The sequence below is a fragment of the Haemaphysalis longicornis genome, unplaced genomic scaffold, assembly GCF_048455015.1.
Source record: "Haemaphysalis longicornis isolate Haplotype H1 unplaced genomic scaffold, Haemaphysalis longicornis Haplotype H1 scaffold_3, whole genome shotgun sequence".
NCBI lineage: Eukaryota > Metazoa > Arthropoda > Arachnida > Ixodida > Ixodidae > Haemaphysalis > Haemaphysalis longicornis.
In genome coordinates this window covers 48,698,102-48,720,434 of record NW_027526335.1, presented here as the reverse complement: position 1 = coordinate 48,720,434, position 22,333 = coordinate 48,698,102, and the positions used below count along the sequence as shown (strand labels likewise).

The 22,333-nt window shown below is 46.7% G+C and overlaps 1 protein-coding gene across 1 annotated transcript in view; it reads right to left on the bottom strand.

Moving 5' to 3' along the window:
- The window catches only part of LOC144174435 (cytochrome P450 3A17-like), a 282,872-nt gene that overhangs the window by 253,704 nt on the left and 6,835 nt on the right, over positions 1-22,333 (bottom strand). The gene's annotated exons all lie outside the window — the stretch shown is intronic.

Genomic DNA, 22,333 nt, shown 5'->3' with positions numbered 1-22,333 from the left:
ATTTTTAATGGCGGAGAGGAAAAGTTACTGTTTGCTAAACAGCTTCGCTCTGAAAAAATGGCGCCAAAGAAACTCACAGTCAGACAGACCCGTCACAAAGCGATGCTTGAAAGCAGTTCAGCTTTCTCTATGGTACTAGTGCAGCAGCATACGCGCGCAAACGGATACTGTTACAGACATCACTGAGGAGCAAGACAGCATGGGAAATATCGAAGCGGAGCTCTCGCGCGGTGCGAGGAGAAAATTAAAAGAGAAGGAAATGCGCCCCCATCTAGAATGCGTAGTTTTTTTTAGTAACTTCAATAATTCTCCTCACTTTAACAAAATTCTTGAAGCAGGTGATTACTATAATATTGATTTATCTGAAAATGTGAACATCTATGTCCCGGCAAAACTTCTTTCGGGGCCCCTTTACATTTACGACGAAAGCTCTGTAGGAACCTTCCCTTTTATATTGTCAAGCTGTCTTCATTACAGTAAAAGAAGCCACTTCGTACATCCTGAAAACTAAATCGGGTGGTGAATGATGAAAGACAAAGACAAAAGGCAACGGGTGGCACACTTACGTTAAGCCCGGGGAGTAGATGCGGAGGGTTTCGTCTAAAACTTGACCCAAGTAAGTCAACTTCTTTGTCACGGTATCGTAGTCTAAAGAACCCTGTTTGCAAAAGAAAAGAACAATGAGAATATTTTATATGCGTAACACGGGAGGGCGTCGGTGAGCACTGGCGCATGAAGGGAAAAGGTTGTGGGGGCGTGGTGATTCGCACCATTTGCCTGTTTATGCAACCCATCACTCGATAAGGAGTTCAAAATTATTATTGGTTGTGCATACAAAACGGAACAACGAAACAAAAAATTATTCGGCTTCGAAAATTATTCGGTATTTACAGCGGGGTGATACACAAGTTTCTGCGATAACCTACATTGAGAGCGCTCATCGAAAATATTTTTTTAGCTCGAAAAGCGTTGCCTGGCAAAAAAAACGCACTTGCCTTTTTTGATACAGCTTCAAGCACTTCCTGTCTCACTTTCTGCTGAACATCCGGGTACTTGGCCAGAACAAAGGTAATGTAGCTCAGGGTTGACGAAGTTGTTTCGTAGCTGAAAAGGAGTGGTTTACCTTCGTTTACACGGAGCAGCAAAATTGTCACGAGTTTCTTGGCATTTTCGCAAAACTGAGTGAGCTGTTTATTTAACTGGGTGGTTCTTCAAAAATTTGAGGTATTCGATTTAACACTCCTACCTTAGATTGCAGTTTTTGGGTTCTTGAAGACACTCAACTGTTTGCATAAGCTTTGTGCCACACAGCCTAAACTACGGCCGATTGATACGACCATAACTACCCAGAAAGTGGAGGGTAAATATAGCCCCACCGGTAGCGTAGTGGTTATCGCACCAGACCGGTATTCTGGAGGTCGTGGGCTCGGATCCCACCTGGTGGGCATTTTGTCTCCACTTTCTTTCATTCTTTCCAAATTCTTTATCTGTTTCAATTACCTACCACATCCTCCTCTTTGCTTTCCGATGTTTTCTTGACTGCCAGCCCTTATTTCTGTCTTACTTTCAACGAGCCCCTCATTTCCTATTCTGATTCGCTACATGCATAGCGAGGGCCTCTGTTCTGGCAGTCTTGGTGCCATAGGAAGCTTAAAGGGGCACTGACACAAAAATTTAGCATCTTGTTTTTTTCGTTGCGATAAGTAGCTAGTGACCTACTTATAACCTGTAGAAACCTCATTTGCTTCAGCGTGCGACGGTTGTTTAATTAGAGGGATTTTAAATGCGGCCAGTCGCAGTTTCGGTTTCAGCGAGTGCCGCGAATCGATGGATTTTGTGGATTTTGTGTGAACAAAGCTGACCACGTGACCGTCGGAGGGATATCACAGAGCAGAGCCGCCGTAGCACTGTCGAATCCGCATCGACGGCAGTTTCTGCGAATGCCCCCACGTACTGATCTCGTGAGGCGCTTAATTAAAAAGCGACCGTGGATGTGACGCAGGCGCTGCGAGTGCAAATGCTACTGCGGCTAAAGAACGACGCGCGACGCTCGAGGCGGTGGGTGGCAAGACGCGCGCTGGGAGCAGCCGGCCGGTCTGCCTACAGGTCCGCCTACAGATGTGTTCGGCTCAGCACTGCGGCGGATATTCGAGTGCCGCTCTCGTAAGCGGTGCAGATGACAATTTTTAATGCAACCCGCCATCGCATCATTAACTCCTTTCTAATTTAAGCCACTATGGTCGGGACTTGGGGACAATGTCGTGCAGCGGTAACAAGCTATCACTCGAGCTACCTGCGCCGGCCTGGGCCACTTCGCGGCCGTGGCCGCCGCCTGCACAGCGACCGTGCGGCTAGCTCAGTGGGCTTTTCGTGCCTCCGGCGCGTTTTCGCATTGAATGGTAATAAACAGTAATAGAAACAGAGTGCCTGGAATCGCTGTAGATCTTTGGTCGCGGCCAGCTGCCCGATTAGCTGACGAAATCACGGCGCCTCCGCCTCCAACGATCGGGTCATTCGTTCTCGAGAGCAGAAGCTCCGCCCTCCGGCCCTCCGATTGGAGCGGCGAGCCGGGCGAGCCCACGTAAAACGCCGGTAGTGCGGAAGCGGCAAACACAAACTCGTGACGTGTTTGGATGTTGTTTATTTACAATTGCGCGTGGTCCTCTGCTGGCTGCTCGGTTGCGTTTCGCACACTTCAAAATTGATTTTAAATATGTTCTAGGCTGTATTCGCCGCTGATATTTTGCAGATGATGTATATGTGTTCCCACCAATATATCTCCGACGTTATCTCGCCTTCAAAATTTTGTGTCAGTGCCCCTTTAAGAGGGTTCAACGCTGGTCGACCACTCTCGACATGTCGTAGACACTCGAGTCACGGCCCGCGGGTTAAAAAGAAGGTCCCCTTCACCCCGAGTAGTCAGAGTGGCGCTGGCTACCATTCCCAAGCGCAGGAAACAGAAATACCTAACATAAATACCCAGAAATACCCAGCGTAGTGGTTATCGCACCAGACCGGTATTCTGGAGGTCGTGGGCTCGGATCCCACCTGGCGGGCATTTTTTCTCCACTTTTTCTTTCTTTCCAAATTCTTTATCTGTTTCAATTACCTACCACATCCTCCCCTTTGCTTTCCGAGGTTTTTTGACTGCCAACCCTTATTTCTGTCATATATATGCACCTCATTCCCAGACCGAAACTGCCGATTTTGCCAGCAGTGGGTGAGCCGTGAACCGTAGTACAGTCGATGAGATCGTTGTCTAAAGAAACTCGGGTAAAAAGAACGTTGACTCGAAGGAAGTAGATGAGGCGCGGCCATTAAATGGTGAGTTTTCTCTTACATTGCACTAGTATTAGCGAATTTGTCAAAGGGATAAGGAAGGAATAACAAAGGTGAGGATGGTGTCCTAGTATTCATTATGGGGCATTGTTACGTGGAAAGCTAGTTTCAGAGCGTTGGATGAAAGCGGCTCATAAGGCCATTCTTCTAAGGACGGTTGCTGAAGTTGCTTTGCGCACCATGGTGAAGACCGACGAAATGCTTCAATTACAATAGACATGTAAGTCCGACCGCCTTATTGCAGGAGGAGGCACGATGTTCCTTGGCTTATTACGTTGAGCCATGCAGTTGAGCACAACGAAGGCTACCTCTTCTGCAGCTATGGGATAGCGAATGGTCCTCGTTTTCCCTGATCTGGCCGGATGAACGATTGCCGCCAAAATCCAGCGGCACCCAAATCAATTCCAAGGAAAGAGACTGTACAAGACAATGCCAGCAGTCTCAAAGGCAGAGAAAGGTGAGGAAGAGGCTGAGGTAACCCTGCCGGAGTAGTAGTCAGGCACTTGCGGTGCTGGCAAGAACCGTGAGATGGAAGGCATCTCGCCACAGTTGTGGAAAAGGGACGCACGAAGTAGAGGCAACGTATTCACTCGTATGTTTTCGCGAAGCCATGATGGTCGTATCAATCGGCCAAAAATACCCGTTTGATCGTCGCAGCGAGAGCACATCAGCATGCCCATTGTTGTCAACAACACGGGAGGTAACAAATGACCCACGGCGGTTGCGCTGTCAGGGAGCGCTGGTGAAGCATAATATAGAGATTACAGTGGCCAACGAAACAAGGCGTCTGGGTTCAGTTACGTCTTCTAGGGCTCGTACGTCCCAGAAAAATCATATTCTTTGAGACGAAGATTTTATCGGAGAAGGTGCCCAGATAACGTTTCACCGGGTAAGAGCAGCAGAGTTCACAGTGGTTTGCCACCACACTGAGGGGATATTCTCACAGGCGCGGGAGAAGTATTTACACAGTCTAAATGAAATCAACGCATTCCTGCTCAGCGTTTGTGAATTCTAATTGATTAATTGTAGGGTTTAACCCGCCGACGCAACGCAGGTGATGAGGCACGCTGTAGTGGAGGGCTCGGGATTCATTTTGACCTCCTAGGTGTCTTTAACGAACGCCGAAATCTCGTACACACGAACGTTTTTGCTTTTCACCTCCATCGGAAAAGCGGCCGCCTCCTCCGGAAATCAAACTCGTGTAATCGTGCCATTGTGAATTCTACTCTACGAGTGTTCACGAACGACTTGCGAATACGTCAAACTCTTTTGGAGCAAATTATGTCTAAGGTAGTGATCGCCAGACTACAGAAGCTGGGTGAAGGGTGACGGAATGGCGGCTATTTAAATCGCGGTCAAGCAAGACAAACACAAGTTAAGCGCGATAAAACTTGGAAGATGATTTTTTTTGGAGCAGACGAGTAGAAGCCGCAAACTGCAGACATTGTGTGCTTTCGAAGTATCCTGTCTTACGTTAATAGGGTGGCCAATTACCATGAATTTTTTTCTAGAAAGCCTTGCTTTATAAGGCTTCCAACGATAGCGAAACCCGTGGCCATTTCATCGTAGCGATCGATTTCTAAAACGTCGACGAGAAGACAACAATGTCGTTTAACATAAAGAGTTATCTTGTTTAAGTGTTCCAAGTACTGAGTTCATCTTGACCAAACATTCGTTCCACGACCATTGCCATAACTGACAGTCGATCCCCCAGAAAAATATCTCCAACAGAAAGGTACCCGTCATCGCGCCACACATGCTCTCCTCCCACCGTGTGGAACGGACATTCCCAGTACACTCATTCGCTGGGAGCAGCTCTTGCTGCGAAGTATTCGGGTTGGTGTTGCCCTCTCTCCCACCGTGACCCGGGCGCGGTCACCACGCTTTCATGCCCTGTTCTACGCGAACTGCCCCTTCTGCAGAGCTCCCGCCGAAGATGCTCATACAAAACACCCTCGGTGGACGGGTGCTTCATCGGAAAAGGCGAGAACGTGATACCTGCGAGGACGAGGCCTCCATCCTGGCAGATCACCTGACCTCCATTGACTTTATGCGGACGCCATCACTGCTCACTCTTCGCGTTTCTCCGCGAAATGACAATCAACTTTTACTTGTAATGTAGGATTTGTGCTATAAAGCATACTATCGCAATAAATAAAGTTCTTCATAGCGCAAAATTTCCCGGAGCGTTGTATACAGCCCGAAGCGCATCACGTTACACTCGTATAGAACGTCAGGAGGGACAAACGATGTCATTTCCTGATCGGACCTATGCATAAGGATCTGCCTAAACCCACAAGCTCAAAGAGTAATCGATTCCTTGCAGGGAGGCGAGGGCGTTGCTTATTCGAGGCATTGCATATATGCATCCTTTCGGCTGCTTTTGTTTAGGACACAAAAGGAAACGTATAAAAGCACAATGGCATTTCATCTCTCTCTTTATAATGTTTACAAGTACAATGGCATCTGTTTTCGCATCACTAGATGAGGAAGGCCATGGACTGAAAGAATAACTGTGTTTTAGAATGTCAGCAACATTTTCCTCGTCACTTTCCTCTCTTACGGGCAGACGCAGTAAGGGCGGCTTCGAACAATGGTAGTCTCATCAGTTTCGATGCAATGCGTAGACGCCGCGGTGGCTTATTGGCTAGGGTGTTGTGCTGCTGTGCACGACGACGCGGGTTCAATCCCCGGCCGCGGCGCCCTCTTTTCTGATTGACTCGAAAAGCAAAAACACTCACGCGTTCGAGATTTCGGCGCACGTGAAAGATCCCCAGGTGTTCCAAATGAATCCGGAGCCCTCCACTACGGCGCACCTCATCGCCTGCGTTGCGTCGGCGCCTTAAACCCTACAATCAATCAATGCAATGCGTCGCCGTCCTGACAGTCGAGTGGATGTCCAGAGAGGCACAGCATGAGTTTCAAAGTTGCAGAACGGATAGTGCATGGGACGCCGTTAGGTACAATCTAATGGGGACTGCAAGAGAGGGCATCGAGGAAATGCTTGGGGGAGGAAACCGTGTAAGTAGGTGGTGGGTACCCAGAGGAAAAATGGTGATGTCAGACTCACAAACGGCAGCGGTAGTGCAGCCATACGGAAGCAGAAGCGCTTCTTTAGTTCTAATATGAACGGACAGAGGAATACGCCGCCGGAAATATTTGCCGGGGCACACAATAAGTGCTCGGGAAAGCAGACGGCCAAATGAGACTACCAGTACATTTCTCTTGACCATTGTTCCAGCGGAAACTGAAAGGATACGCTTTAGACTCGGTGGTACAACGCGCCGGGAAGCTGTTAAGACAATTATGAGCGCTTATTCTGAACTTCCTAGTCGTTTTATAAAAACGACAGTCGGCTAAGACGTTCTCAAGTAAGTAACTTAAGGATTACGCATGTTTATCTACCACGTCCGGAACATTAGGGGCCCCTGCAAAAAAGTAATGACCTGGAGATAGTTGAGAGCCCAGCAAAATATAGCGTGTGAGGAGCAAAGTCTTGCTCAATCATGGGTGAAATTATATGCATTCAGACGTTTAAACCAGTAAAAAATGTCTTTCATGACGTCCGGGAAACATTCCGAAAATGGCATCAAAATTACCACACTCTCACAAACAAGGCCCTTGCGAATTTTCCTGAATCCATCAGCAATGTTGTTTTCTAAAACGAATGACGTTTTGCCTCTGCTCACTTACGTAAGCATCGCCTTAATAATATTATAGAAGTGGATACTTCGGAGTATAAATGAAAAACGTTTGTTTATCTTGAGGCTTGCCAGCTCAGCCTTGCGACCGTTAGTAGTAGTCAGTACGTTGTAATATTCATTCCACCAAACAATTTTCTAAATTCCCAAAAGCTTACCAGTGAAGCTGGCTTTATGAGAAGGGAGTCTTATAGGTGAAATTTTTGTAGAAGCTGAGCGTTATGCTTTCGAGTATGCGATCATGGCTTACCCCGCCACGAACAGTGCAGCTGCGTTAACTGCAACTTCTTTAGCGGTGAGTGCCCGAGGTTGCGGAACTCCTAAAAAGCAAAACGAAAGGAACAAATGATTATCAGTTTGGCTAGTATAGGAAGGTAAGCCATCGGATTTTATAATAGATATTGTACTCTGTTGCTTTAGTTACGCAGTCACAGCCCTCCCAGACAAAATAAGAGGTTCATCGACCCCTACAGCATCATTCATAAGTTAGCAAGTCAACACTGAGATGGAATACGTATACTTCTGTTTGTTTTCCATTTTAATACTAAAAAACTGGGCTGAGTGTTAAGCAATGCATTGATTTCCCTTTGAATGTGAAGGAAATATAACGGTGTTTTATTTTAGATTACAATTATAGCAAGATCCCGGTTCACAAAACCTCAAATGAATAATGTTATGTTTCTATTGTTACTTCTTTTCGAGTGTAACATGCGTGTGCGCGCTCGCACACTCGCACAGACAGATGCGCGCGCACGCCTGTATCTTTTCCAAACTTTCTTCTGCTAGTTACCGGTATATATATACATATGCAGATAACTGTGTGCGCGTGCGCGCATGTGCTGTGTGCGCGTGTGTGTGCGTGTGCGTGTGCGTGTGCGTGTGCGTGTGCGTGTGCGTGTGTGCGTGTGTGCGTGTGTGCGTGTGTGCGTGTGTCCGCGTGTGTCCGCGTGTGTGTGCGTGTGCGCGTGCGCGTGCGCGTGCGCGTGCGCGTGCGCGTGTGCGTGCGCGTGCGCGTGCGCGTGTGTGTGTGTGTGTGTGTGTGTGTGTGTGTGTGTGTGTGTGTGTGTGTGTGTGTGTGTGTGTGTGTGTGTGTGCGCGCATGTGCTGTGTGCGCGTGTGTGTGCGTGTGCGTGTGCGTGTGCGTGTGCGTGTGCGTGTGTGCGTGTGTGCGTGTGTGCGTGTGTCCGCGTGTGTGTCCGCGTGTGTGTCCGCGTGCGCGTGCGCGTGCGCGTGCGCGTGCGCGTGCGCGTGTGCGTGTGCGTGTGCGTGTGCGTGTGCGCGCGCGCGCGCGTGCGTGCGTGCGTGCGTGCGTGCGTGCGTGCGTGCGTGCGTGCGTGCGTGTGTGCGTGCGTGTGTGCGTGCGTGCGTGCGTGCGTGCGTGCGTGCGTGCGTGCGTGCGTGCGTGCGTGTGTGTGTGTGTGTGTGTGTGTGTGTGTGTGTGTGTGTGTGTGTGTGTGTGTGTGTGTGTGTGTGTGTGTGTGTGTGTGTGTGTGTGTGTGTGTGTGTGTGTGTGTGTGTGTGTGTGTGTGTGTGTGTGTGTGTGTGTGTGTGTGTGTGTGTGTGTGTGTGTGTGTGTGTGTGTGTGTGTGTGTGTGTGTGTGTGTGTGTGTGTGTGTGTGTGTGTGTGTGTGTGTGTGTGTGTGTGTGTGTGTGTGTGTGTGTGTGTGTGTGTGTGTGTGTGTGTGTGTGTGTGTGTGTGTGTGTGTGTGTGTGTGTGTGTGTGTGTGTGTGTGTGTGTGTGTGTGTGTGTGTGTGTGTGTGTGTGTGTGTGTGTGTGTGTGTGTGTGTGTGTGTGTGTGTGTGTGTGTGTGTGTGTGTGTGTGTGTGTGTGTGTGTGTGTGTGTGTGTGTGTGTGTGTGTGTGTGTGTGTGTGTGTGTGTGTGTGTGTGTGTGTGTGTGTGTGTGTGTGTGTGTGTGTGTGTGTGTGTGTGTGTGTGTGTGTGTGTGTGTGTGTGTGTGTGTGTGTGTGTGTGTGTGTGTGTGTGTGTGTGTGTGTGTGTGTGTGTGTGTGTGTGTGTGTGTGTGTGTGTGTGTGTGTGTGTGTGTGTGTGTGTGTGTGTGTGTGTGTGTGTGTGTGTGTGTGTGTGTGTGTGTGTGTGTGTGTGTGTGTGTGTGTGTGTGTGTGTGTGTGTGTGTGTGTGTGTGTGTGTGTGTGTGTGTGTGTGTGTGTGTGTGTGTGTGTGTGTGTGTGTGTGTGTGTGTGTGTGTGTGTGTGTGTGTGTGTGTGTGTGTGTGTGTGTGTGTGTGTGTGTGTGTGTGTGTGTGTGTGTGTGTGTGTGTGTGTGTGTGTGTGTGTGTGTGTGTGTGTGTGTGTGTGTGTGTGTGTGTGTGTGTGTGTGTGTGTGTGTGTGTGTGTGTGTGTGTGTGTGTGTGTGTGTGTGTGTGTGTGTGTGTGTGTGTGTGTGTGTGTGTGTGTGTGTGTGTGTGTGTGTGTGTGTGTGTGTGTGTGTGTGTGTGTGTGTGTGTGTGTGTGTGTGTGTGTGTGTGTGTGTGTGTGTGTGTGTGTGTGTGTGTGTGTGTGTGTGTGTGTGTGTGTGTGTGTGTGTGTGTGTGTGTGTGTGTGTGTGTGTGTGTGTGTGTGTGTGTGTGTGTGTGTGTGTGTGTGTGTGTGTGTGTGTGTGTGTGTGTGTGTGTGTGTGTGTGTGTGTGTGTGTGTGTGTGTGTGTGTGTGTGTGTGTGTGTGTGTGTGTGTGTGTGTGTGTGTGTGTGTGTGTGTGTGTGTGTGTGTGTGTGTGTGTGTGTGTGTGTGTGTGTGTGTGTGTGTGTGTGTGTGTGTGTGTGTGTGTGTGTGTGTGTGTGTGTGTGTGTGTGTGTGTGTGTGTGTGTGTGTGTGTGTGTGTGTGTGTGTGTGTGTGTGTGTGTGTGTGTGTGTGTGTGTGTGTGTGTGTGTGTGTGTGTGTGTGTGTGTGTGTGTGTGTGTGTGTGTGTGTGTGTGTGTGTGTGTGTGTGTGTGTGTGTGTGTGTGTGTGTGTGTGTGTGTGTGTGTGTGTGTGTGTGTGTGTGTGTGTGTGTGTGTGTGTGTGTGTGTGTGTGTGTGTGTGTGTGTGTGTGTGTGTGTGTGTGTGTGTGTGTGTGTGTGTGTGTGTGTGTGTGTGTGTGTGTGTGTGTGTGTGTGTGTGTGTGTGTGTGTGTGTGTGTGTGTGTGTGTGTGTGTGTGTGTGTGTGTGTGTGTGTGTGTGTGTGTGTGTGTGTGTGTGTGTGTGTGTGTGTGTGTGTGTGTGTGTGTGTGTGTGTGTGTGTGTGTGTGTGTGTGTGTGTGTGTGTGTGTGTGTGTGTGTGTGTGTGTGTGTGTGTGTGTGTGTGTGTGTGTGTGTGTGTGTGTGTGTGTGTGTGTGTGTGTGTGTGTGTGTGTGTGTGTGTGTGTGTGTGTGTGTGTGTGTGTGTGTGTGTGTGTGTGTGTGTGTGTGTGTGTGTGTGTGTGTGTGTGTGTGTGTGTGTGTGTGTGTGTGTGTGTGTGTGTGTGTGTGTGTGTGTGTGTGTGTGTGTGTGTGTGTGTGTGTGTGTGTGTGTGTGTGTGTGTGTGTGTGTGTGTGTGTGTGTGTGTGTGTGTGTGTGTGTGTGTGTGTGTGTGTGTGTGTGTGTGTGTGTGTGTGTGTGTGTGTGTGTGTGTGTGTGTGTGTGTGTGTGTGTGTGTGTGTGTGTGTGTGTGTGTGTGTGTGTGTGTGTGTGTGTGTGTGTGTGTGTGTGTGTGTGTGTGTGTGTGTGTGTGTGTGTGTGTGTGTGTGTGTGTGTGTGTGTGTGTGTGTGTGTGTGTGTGTGTGTGTGTGTGTGTGTGTGTGTGTGTGTGTGTGTGTGTGTGTGTGTGTGTGTGTGTGTGTGTGTGTGTGTGTGTGTGTGTGTGTGTGTGTGTGTGTGTGTGTGTGTGTGTGTGTGTGTGTGTGTGTGTGTGTGTGTGTGTGTGTGTGTGTGTGTGTGTGTGTGTGTGTGTGTGTGTGTGTGTGTGTGTGTGTGTGTGTGTGTGTGTGTGTGTGTGTGTGTGTGTGTGTGTGTGTGTGTGTGTGTGTGTGTGTGTGTGTGTGTGTGTGTGTGTGTGTGTGTGTGTGTGTGTGTGTGTGTGTGTGTGTGTGTGTGTGTGTGTGTGTGTGTGTGTGTGTGTGTGTGTGTGTGTGTGTGTGTGTGTGTGTGTGTGTGTGTGTGTGTGTGTGTGTGTGTGTGTGTGTGTGTGTGTGTGTGTGTGTGTGTGTGTGTGTGTGTGTGTGTGTGTGTGTGTGTGTGTGTGTGTGTGTGTGTGTGTGTGTGTGTGTGTGTGTGTGTGTGTGTGTGTGTGTGTGTGTGTGTGTGTGTGTGTGTGTGTGTGTGTGTGTGTGTGTGTGTGTGTGTGTGTGTGTGTGTGTGTGTGTGTGTGTGTGTGTGTGTGTGTGTGTGTGTGTGTGTGTGTGTGTGTGTGTGTGTGTGTGTGTGTGTGTGTGTGTGTGTGTGTGTGTGTGTGTGTGTGTGTGTGTGTGTGTGTGTGTGTGTGTGTGTGTGTGTGTGTGTGTGTGTGTGTGTGTGTGTGTGTGTGTGTGTGTGTGTGTGTGTGTGTGTGTGTGTGTGTGTGTGTGTGTGTGTGTGTGTGTGTGTGTGTGTGTGTGTGTGTGTGTGTGTGTGTGTGTGTGTGTGTGTGTGTGTGTGTGTGTGTGTGTGTGTGTGTGTGTGTGTGTGTGTGTGTGTGTGTGTGTGTGTGTGTGTGTGTGTGTGTGTGTGTGTGTGTGTGTGTGTGTGTGTGTGTGTGTGTGTGTGTGTGTGTGTGTGTGTGTGTGTGTGTGTGTGTGTGTGTGTGTGTGTGTGTGTGTGTGTGTGTGTGTGTGTGTGTGTAGCTAAACAGAATGAGAAATGAGGGGCTCCTTGAATTAAGCCAGAAAAATAAGGCCTGGCAGTCAAGAAATCCAAGGAAAGCAAAGGGAAAAGTGTGGTAGGTCGTTTTAGTTTCATTGAAACAGAGTTTTTTGAAAGAAAGAAAGAAAGAAAGAAAGAAAGAAAGAAAGAAAGAAAGAAGGAAAGAAAGAAAGAAAATCGCACCCCCGACCTCCAGAATACCATGCTACCACTATGCTACCGGCGGGGTTATTTCCCCTTCACTTTCTCGGTTAAGGTTAAGGTAATTGTTTAATTGTCTCGGTTAATGTTAAGGTGATTGTTTCCTGTGGAAGGGGGTGGTAGCCGGTACCCCCCGCCCCGAGTATCGAGTACCTGAAGGCGGAAAGTGTGATTGTATAATCCGTCGGACGTTATTTTGGGAAATGCACTCAACCAGGGTTGACAAAATTTTGTCTGATGAGTAAATGTTGAATTGTGTCCCAGGGAGCCACACATAGCATGGTTCAACCTGTCTAGCACAATCTCTCGTGGCATCCGGTGACGTTATGACCGGACCAGGCAGCATTTCAGACCTGACAATGTGACGGAGGGCGGTTGCTGAGCATCGGTATGCTCAGAAATTGTGACATGCTTCTTTGATGCACATAAACTGTGACATCTACACAGCACGTTTTTTTTTATAGATTACACACTTCGAAGCACCGGAAGCCTAAACAGCGAGTACCGATTTCTAAAAAGCTGCCTCACGTCTGCCCTCACTGGGACGCAACTATTTCAGCAAGCCAGTATTCGAGCAGTAGCGGCGGATGAGCACAACGACACGCCCGCTACTGACACACTTCTTAGGCGCGAGTACCTACTAATGAATGCCACGTAAAAGTGCAATTTAAATGAATTAGACATGTTTGAGGAGCGGAATGAAACTGATATACAGTTGCACTTGACACACTACACTGCGAAGAACCGAAAGCCTGACCAGCGAGTACCGATTTCTGTACTCTTATCTCGTACTTTATAAGACGAACCAAAAGTAAGCTTTACCTTGTTTATCGAAGGTATCATCTGGTCCCAACTCCTGGTCGCTGAGTTCTACGTCGAGGAGATTCTGTAGCATGTCTGGCCTTCTGAGCTTTGGTTGAAAAGAAGCGTGAATCATGCACAGGTTCTCCTTAAATAACATGAATTCGTTAATCCCTACAATGTAGGTATTCACGCCATTAGGTATGTCAAAACATATCTACTAGTGTGCAAACCTTGCTTCAATGTCCGTAACGTGTTTCTGTCAGTGTTGCCCACAACGAAGGTGCGCACGCACGCCCGCCTGCCCATCTCCCAATGCTCTGTCACATACACCCGCACTCAATATATATATATATATATATATATATATGGCGTGGAGGCGTGCGTATGGACAGAAGGAACAGAGGTAAACGAAATGCAGTAATGGTAAACAGACTAAGGCCTAGTTTGCAGTCCTCCTTATGGGAGAGGGGAAATTGAGAAAACGAAGAAAAAATTGGCTGGCTGGCGGTTCCGATACTCCCTTAATGCGATATTTTAGCGCAGCAGCAGTGAGCTGAGGGAGCACTCACTAGTGGGTTCTCTCGACGGCAGCGATGATGAGCCTCAACGTCGGCGGCACGAAGTGCGTCTCAGGAAGGGACCGTGAACTGCGTCTTAACCGAACGCTTAAGCGAAAGCCAAGCGTCGCGCCGTCGAGCGCCTCGGGCGGGAACGGCATACTCCTCCTCCCGTCCCCAACCGCACGCTGTCGGAGAGCGCTGGCTCGCGCCGCCGCGATTTAGCGCCCTCCGCTACCCATTTCGCGACACTCTCCTCCTCTGTTTTTCTTTCATCATTCGCTTTTTCTTTCACTCGTCGGTTTTGTCATCGTTCGCTCGGTTACGCCGTTAACGCGGCGCAGCCCATAGACGGCCACCAAATGGCTGCGCCCTAAATATTGGCCCCGTGTCTGCTCCCTTCGTTGCAAATGCCGTCAAAAAATGAAGTCGTCTGGCGCCCTTGCCAAATAAATGCCTCCCTTCTCTTTCCCGCTCACCTGTCATGTTTTCCTCGCCAGTCTCGCTTCTCCAGAGATAAACACGCTAAAGTTCATTTAAATTACCCGCGTTCCACTTCTCCACGCCGAATGCGTCGTTACCAGTGCCGCCGTACGGCGCAGACCCGCGTGAATCGAGATGCACCCTACTCCACGTGTGTTCAAAGCAGAACGTGAAAACTCTCTGTTGGAACCTTTCCTTACTGTTGCCAATTGATTTCTTAAAACGCCGTTAGTTAAACCACGGCTGACTGCTTCTGCATTTTTCTGGGGATATTCTTCATTAAACCAACCGTACGTATATTTTAATAAAGAAAACTGCGTATATCACCTACGCATTGATGGCTTGCACCAGATAAGCGTAAAATTTTGCTTTATCTCAACAATGTTGACAAGTATGAACATTGCCACAAAACTTAGGCGTTTATACTTGGCTCGGGTATATAAACCTTTGGTGCAGCATCTGTTTCACTTTGGCCAGTAGCAAAAGAGTTGCGCCTAGCATAAGTGACCCCGGCATGCAATGACCTAGAGCCCCCTGTGAATACATCTCAGACATTAATTTCCATTCACAACAGCGTTATTAAGTTTGTATTCGCGTAAGAAAACTTCCTCGCGGCATTGTCAACCCATGGGCATGGCGTTTCAATCAATTCTGTCATTTCAGAGAATATTATACGGTGCAAGTGAAAGCTTTGGTGACAACAAAAAATTAGTAATTACCGAGGGATCCTTTCGTCTAAGCTCCACGATCTTTGCCGTCTCATCGATAAGGGCTCCGAATGGGAATTTACACAGGGCATTTGCAAGGCAGAAGACCGGCGTCATGAGCGAGCCGAACGCTGTCGTGCTCTCTGAAACAAGGAAGGCGGCACTCAGCGTCGAATACGGTAACATCAGTTGTGCACTAGAACAGAAACCCAGTTATTTTGTGCGCAAATAAACAAACGGGCATAGTAGTAAAATAGAATTGAAGGCATATACGCGTATGGAAGCTTACTGCTCATAAAAGAGGAGACAAAAGAAGGGGGCGTGGAGAATTCTCATTTTTTATTTACTCATACTGTTGGCCGGTGAGGCCGATACAGGGTGGGATTACAAAATTCTTGTAATAACATATAAGCGTGCATAAGCACGCACAAAAGCAAACACATAATCGTGGATGCCTATATTATTGCACAAACAATGCAAACAAATAATGCCAAACCAACGCAAAAAAATGCAGACAAGCGAATGAGTACAATAAAGAAATCTATACATATACATATACATATACATATATATACATATACATATACACACACATGTGTGCGAACATTCATTCTGCACTACTAACAACGTAGGTTAGGTTCATTTGTACTTGGGCTAGCAAGAAGGCGGTTCTCTAATTCCGAAACAGTCCGAGATAGAACGACAGATTCTGGTAATGCGTTCCAGTGACGTATTATACGTGGCAAAAAAGAATATGCGTTAGTGTTGATGCGGAGTTGTGGGACAGTGAAAGTGCGGCTATTTGTATTTCGCATGTCTCTACCTTGTCTCGGAATTAGGTATTGGGTTGTTTGTATTTTAAAGGCATTCTGGGTAAGTAGAAAGAAAAACTTCAGGCGCGCATGAGTGCGACGATCTGCTAGTGTTGGCAAGTTAAGAATTTCAAGCACATCTGAGACAGACTCAGTGCGTGAGTAACGTGATAATATGAACCGAGCCGCCTTTTTTGCACTTTTTCAAGCTTATCAATTAAACCTTTATGATGCGGATCCCAGATGATGCTAGCGTATTCTAATGTTGGCCTGACAATTGTTAGATAGGCAGATAGCTTCACCGATGAGGGTGCCAGTTTTAGTTTTTTACGCAGAAACCAGGGATTTTTTTCGGCAGCTGAACAAACATTAGTAATATGAGAAGCCCAACTTAGGTCATTTTTACTAGTCACACCCAAATATTTTACTGCGTTGACTATGCTTATCTCGCCAGTTTTTAGTGGATATGGGAAATTATGGACACTTATGGCTTTGTTAGTAACACGTTAAGCAACCGCTTTTTTCTTTATTTAGTTTCATTTTCCAACATTCACACCAGTTTTCAATCGATGCAAGAGCTTTGCTAAGTTGCGCGTGGTAGTTGCTGTAATTAAATTCCCGGTATTTTAAAATGACCTATAACCATATATATCTTAGAAAAAATTCCACCAATTAAGTAAATTTGGTGCGTAGCCATGAAGCACCTAACGAACAGTACTTAGCCAACCAGATAGGCCGTTCGCGTAAACAAAGGCACAAAGTCGCACAACTGTTACTCTTCTTATTCATTGCCACCGCAGTGCTCAGCTTCTATTTTTAAGAAAATTCTCTTGGTTTAAAACCAGTGGCAGCAATATCTGCGGACGAAAAATCATGCGATAATTAAGCAATTTCGGCGATCTAAGCCCCACTGTTGAACTGTAGCGTGCACCAAAAGGTTTCGCACTCACAACAGTTTACTTCTCTGGAAAATTTAAATTGCGCAAGTGCATCCTAACGGTCATCTATACTCGATCGGGCTTCGTCTTCGAATGTCTTAGACACCTGGCCACCACGCATCGTTGGAGTCGTCAAGACGGCAAGAAATGGTGAAGGCACGGTGCAAACTGGGTTGTATTTTGAGACGTGGAGGTACCTGACGAGAACGTTTGACCAAATGGCGATAAATTACCAGGCCTTAGAATATTATGTGCAGACTCGTAGGCTTAAACATTAGGTCTAAGTGGAAAACGCCGCTTCTAGATTATCAAATTGTAAGGAAGCTTCCGAAAGTGCCTGGTTTCTTTTTGTTCTCAAGAGATGAAAAAAGAAGAGGAAATGAAAGCCAATCATGCGTAGTGGTACACTTTCCTTAGGTGGATGTTTTGTTACGCCTTTTGAGTAAGTTAGAACGTTTCTATTTTAGAAAACTACTTACGACCAAGCATATGCAGGGGTCCGGTCATAATGCTCTGGAAGATCGAACTGACCAGCTGGTACAACGGGTGATTGGGATTTCCCAGGAAGCGCTCATCCAGGCCGAACAAGCTTTTTGCTACATACTCCAACGATAGTTGCTCGTAGACTTCGTACATGTTAACTTCCTTAACGGAGTCGGTGTGCTTCTCAAGGCTCTTAATAAGAAGGCCGCATTCTTCTTCAAAACTTGGCATTACCTGCAGGGTATCACATTTTAGTAGAGTCAGTTCGAAAGCCAATTTCCATTTCGAACGCTCCAAGAACCAAGCCTGGGACACTGTAATAAAGTTAAGGAGATGATCTGCAAAGGTTTGAATCAATCAGAAAGAGACTCAGACCAGCCTTGATTACTCTTTAGAAAGAGTAGTCCTTGCAAGTTGCTGTAGCATCCGTGTTATGACCAGGGAACGGTTAATTCTGTGTCATGGGCCTATCAGAGGGGCTGGTTAAGGGGGGTGCGGAAGAGCTTTTTTTTTTTTTGCACAGTTCCGCAACAGAACTTCTATATAATAATGGTGACACGCTGATGGTGAATGGCCGCAGCCTATACAAAAATTGCACCTGTTTAGTTTCGACCGTACAAATGCACCGTCTCCGCTGTAATCAGAAGCAGGTGCAATCTCTAGTACGCATTTTGACCACTTTAACCCCGTAGTACAAGTACCCCGATGTAGCGTCCACAGCCACTTCTACAGTGAATTACAGCCAATTTGCCTTCGCCGCCGCATAGCCACCCTTCCCTGTTTAACAAGCTGTTTCATTCACCCCTCAACCATCATCCATACGTCATCCCCCCGACGTATATTTCGCATCGCACCAGCCATCCCCTTCAATGTTGGTGTTACCGTGCCAAGACTACTACATTGTCTGAAGTCCTTCTTTGCCCGTGCTGCGAAGGACTGGAACGACGTCCCAAACCACGTCGTCACAATCACCCGCCCATCAACCTTCATTAAAATGTAACCAGTCGTCTCTGTCAGTGAGAGTTTATGGCAGTGTTATTATACCTACTATATTCGCCCCCTATGTGGCAATGTTTTATTCCTTGTATACCGGCCCATTATGTAGCAAATATTCCTTATCTAAATCCTGCGTATCAACCTCTCATGCGGCAAACTATCTTTAAACTCTGTATATCCACCCCTCAGGTAATACCCCCTTGTGATGTCTTTAAGGATATAAAATATGATGATGATGATGATGATGATGATGATGTGATATAAAACCTTCATGAATATTGGCGACGAACCCCGCGTAATGACGTTTTGAGCGGTATACTACTCGAAACTACCACACTGCAGTTCGTTTTGTATCCACTGATTTCTGTTGATGCAGCCTCCTTTTATCTATACCCGTAAAGAGAAGTGCCCGACTGATTGACTTACTGAATGACTCATCAACGCCCCAAAAAAAAACGGATAGAGCTACAGACTTCGAATTTCGGGAGTACATGTTTGTCATGGCGTAGGGGCTTACCAAGGCGGCGTTTTTCGAAATTGCATTCCTAAGCAAGGATAAAGAGGAAATTGTGTTTCCCAAATTGTGTGATTATCTCGCTCACCATTCCACGTGTCGAAAGTGAATTTTTGCTGACATGTGTAGCCCTTAAGAATATCTACAAAGTCGTTTTAGGTTTCGCCGCAACCACTACAATTGGAGAGATTCTGCATTTTGAAAGAAAGTCGTGCTCTCTTATAGATTCTCCAATAATTACTTGAATCATTAATTTATCCAATTTATTTCTGATAAGAAATGTTAGTCGTACAAATGCATAAAACTAATTTTAAGGATGTCACCCTGCGACGCCGCTCAACGGGCCAAACAGATTTTTTAAATTTGCTAAAAATGGCGTAACATTTGTTGTGAATATCAAGCCAAGATGCTTGTTGTAGCAACTTTAAATTTGAGAAGGCCAGTTCTATAATGGTGTAGTACGTGAATATTGCTTTATTTCTAAAAAAAACACCCCAGAGATGGTGAGAAGCGCTAAAGAATTGTTCCGAAAAATTCTTGTTTTTATAGGAGGCCTGCTGAGATATCGAACAAGTTTTCTGCTGATATAAGTAATCAATACAAATGTGCAAAAATTGTTTCACCATATTTTTTATAACAGCCGTGTTAAAGGGAGAATCAGAACTTTTTCGCTAAAAAATCGTTTTTTAACGATTTTTCAACAACTATTCAGCCCGGTGATATACCCAATTTTTTTTGCTTATACATGCTGCCTGTAAAGTTCCCCAAAAACCAATTTGTGTATATTGTCCCATGAAGCGTATAAGCAGGCAAGCGGGATGTTTAAGAATTACACTCCTCTCGAAGTGGAATTAAGTACAATTTTCCTGCGTAGCACAGCGGTCGCCATCGGCTGAGAATTTCTGCATCCATATGCCTCCCGTAGGAGCCCATGTACAAAACTGTGAACGGGTTTTTTACACCTACCGCCGAATACTTCTTATGAGTAAGTAGTCCTTTGTACCCGAGTTCCAACCGTTTCTTATAACCACACGCCTGCGGGAGGAGCCCGCGTATTGAAAGCCGGCAGTAACTTCAGTTGTGTACAACTCCATCGTGAAGTACTTAATTATTACAAGTAAGAGATAACAAGTGTTATACCCATTCGTGTTTTTTGTATAGTGGCCCACCAGGGCACTGCTGCGTTTATTATTGGTAATATTATAATAAACCCGGTTTATTATACTAGCTTATAATAATTTCTTATAAAACGAACACACATGGGTATTCTTACCATCTACCACATAATACCTGTATGAGCACACCATCTTGGTACAGTTAGTTTCGGTATAGTTCGAAGACAGCACGAGTTATAGTCGTTACCTATAACTACACGCCTCCAGGAGGAGCCCTTGTATTGAAAGCAGGCAGGAGTTCCTAATTGTGTGCAACTCTATAGCGAACTACATAATTATGATAACTAAGAGATAACTTAACAAGCGTTATACCCGTTCGTGTAATTAGTTTGGTGGCCAGTTCGGGCCCCACCGCGTACTACCGATAGTGTTAAATACAGCAGCTTTTAAATCTTCCTACACGATGGTAATGTGACGGTTTAAAATGGCGTTTAGAAGCGTTGCCTTAAATTAAAACAAGAGTTCCCATTCCATGAAGGTTCGTTAAGCTGAACCTCTAGGGAATACAGAAATAGCATGTAGAACGTAGATCGTTAGTACAATTGAACTATTTAGAACTATTGCGAAGAGAGATAGAGAGAATAAACTTTATTTAATGAGAGGAGTCAAGCGCGCGCTTTCCTCAGTTCAGGACCCCGTTGGAGCGTCCAGCCGCCTCAGCCCGGTGGATCAGCCGAAGCTGCTCTTCGAGGCTAGAGCTGGCCAGCACTTCCTCCCACTGCTCAATCGAGGGATTAGATATCGGGGAAAGTGAGGGGTTAAGCTGGCACTCCCACACCATGTGATACAAGGTGCAGGGCGCGTTGCAGAATTGGCACTGTGAGTAGTATATTGTTGGCCAGAATAAGTGGAGTTTGGTCGGGTGGGAAAACGTGTTGGTTTGGAGGAGACGCCAGGAGCGCTCCCCTGCCTTGCTGAGGGAGGGGTGGCCAGCGGGTAGCATAAGCCTGGTGAACCTGTAGAATTGGGTCACCTCCTGGTATGAAGTTACAGGGATCGCTGTCTCAAGCCAACTTTCTCGCGGCGCTCGGCTGGTTAGACCTCGAGCAGTCTCATGAGCAAAGACATTACCGCAGAGGGAAGCATGAGCTGGTGTCCAGACAATCGACACCCTTTTCTTCGGAGGGTTCTGGCCGAGGATCTTCATGGCGATGCACGAGATGCGGCCTTGGAGGTAGCTCCTACACGCTGACTGTGAATCTGTGATTATCACTTCCGCTGGGGTCTGCGTTATTCCCAGCGCAATAGCTACCTCTTCGGCCTGTAGCGTCGAGACTTTGTTGAGAGTGAGGCTCGTGGCGTGGCTATCCTTCTTCGTCACAGTCGCTACCATGGCTCCTCGTCTTGCATAATCTGCGGCGTCCGTATAATAAACCATATCGATTGAGCCGTAGTTTTTCTCCAGGGCTCTAACTCGCGCCTCTCTCCGACCCTCGTTGAACTGCGGGTGCATGTTTCTGGGCAGCGGGGCCACTCTGATGTTTCGGCGTAGTTCGCGAGGGATGTCTACTGTGGTTTCAATAGGCAATCAGGGATGTTTATGCCCAGTCTTAGCAGAAGCATGGCCTCTTAGCATAGCATGGCCTCTTATTTCACCGTTAATGCATTTCAACTCTTCGCTTAAGCAGGTGCCCAAATATTGCAACCCGAAGGTGACAAAGAGTAAAGTGCAGCATAACGCTGTAGGCACATCCCCAGAATGATTTTGGCCAACCTCTTCTGAGCTGAAGGTGATTAAGTAAATTTTCAAGAAAAGGTTTTTTGAAGTTGCCTCCCTGATTGAAACAAGAATGATATATCTATCGCTGCACGTATATTTGCTACAGCGGATGAACTATTTAACTCACTATCCTAGCAGGAGCAAAATAGCTAAAAATACCACTTTACCAGCTTAAGTTTCGCCGCCGACAAGCCATGGGCCACCGAGGCCCGAATCCTTTTCCAGTAAGGGGTGCCGACGTTTATCAAGGACTTTCCGAAGATCGGGTGCGCATCATGGGTTATCATGAGAGTCTGCGAAAAGAAACTTAATAATTGTTTTTGACAAACATTTTCTATCAGAGCCATAAAATGTGCAAGTCCATAAACATTTTCAGTCGCTAATGTCAAAATATAAATGATACGCTGATTTGACTCATGTTTTCTGGATCCGACGTGTTGCTTTAATGAGACGCAATGTTAGCGCTCCTGACTGGAATTTCACTTAGATGCTTCTTTTGTTGTGCTGAGTTGCATCACCATATATGTAACGCTGTGTTCACTTCATGGAGTTATCTGCGTCGCTAGGCAACACATTCGTATTCATTTTTGACGTGTTAGTCATAGCGAATAGGTACAACTCGGTGGGAACGAAACAAACACTTCTCCAGACACTTCTGATCCACTGTAAAAGTTTCAGCTTGTAGTGTGACTTTTGCGTAATAGCACCATACCAAGCTTTAGCCTTTTAAAATACGTGTTTTCCCTGTCCCTTTGGATTCAACCTAGTCCATTTTGCCTTTCCTAGGTAGCTGAAACATTAATGCTGCTTACCCCTTTAGCTGCATTGGCATGCACCCGTTTAAATACAGCTCTTGAAACCGTTTGTGTTTGGCCAGAACACCATCCCTGCTTTTTAAAGTCACTCAATTAGTGATCTCAGTGACTTTGCAGTGGTTGAAAAGCTTCATCTTGAATTATGTGCGTCATCTTGAGGAGTAAGAAAGGAGACACGAAGTAGGAATTAAACTTTTCTGAGCGTACTGCCAAGGTTGAACTATAAAAATGTTATTGCCATGACATTTGATGTCCCTGGGTAACAATGAATCG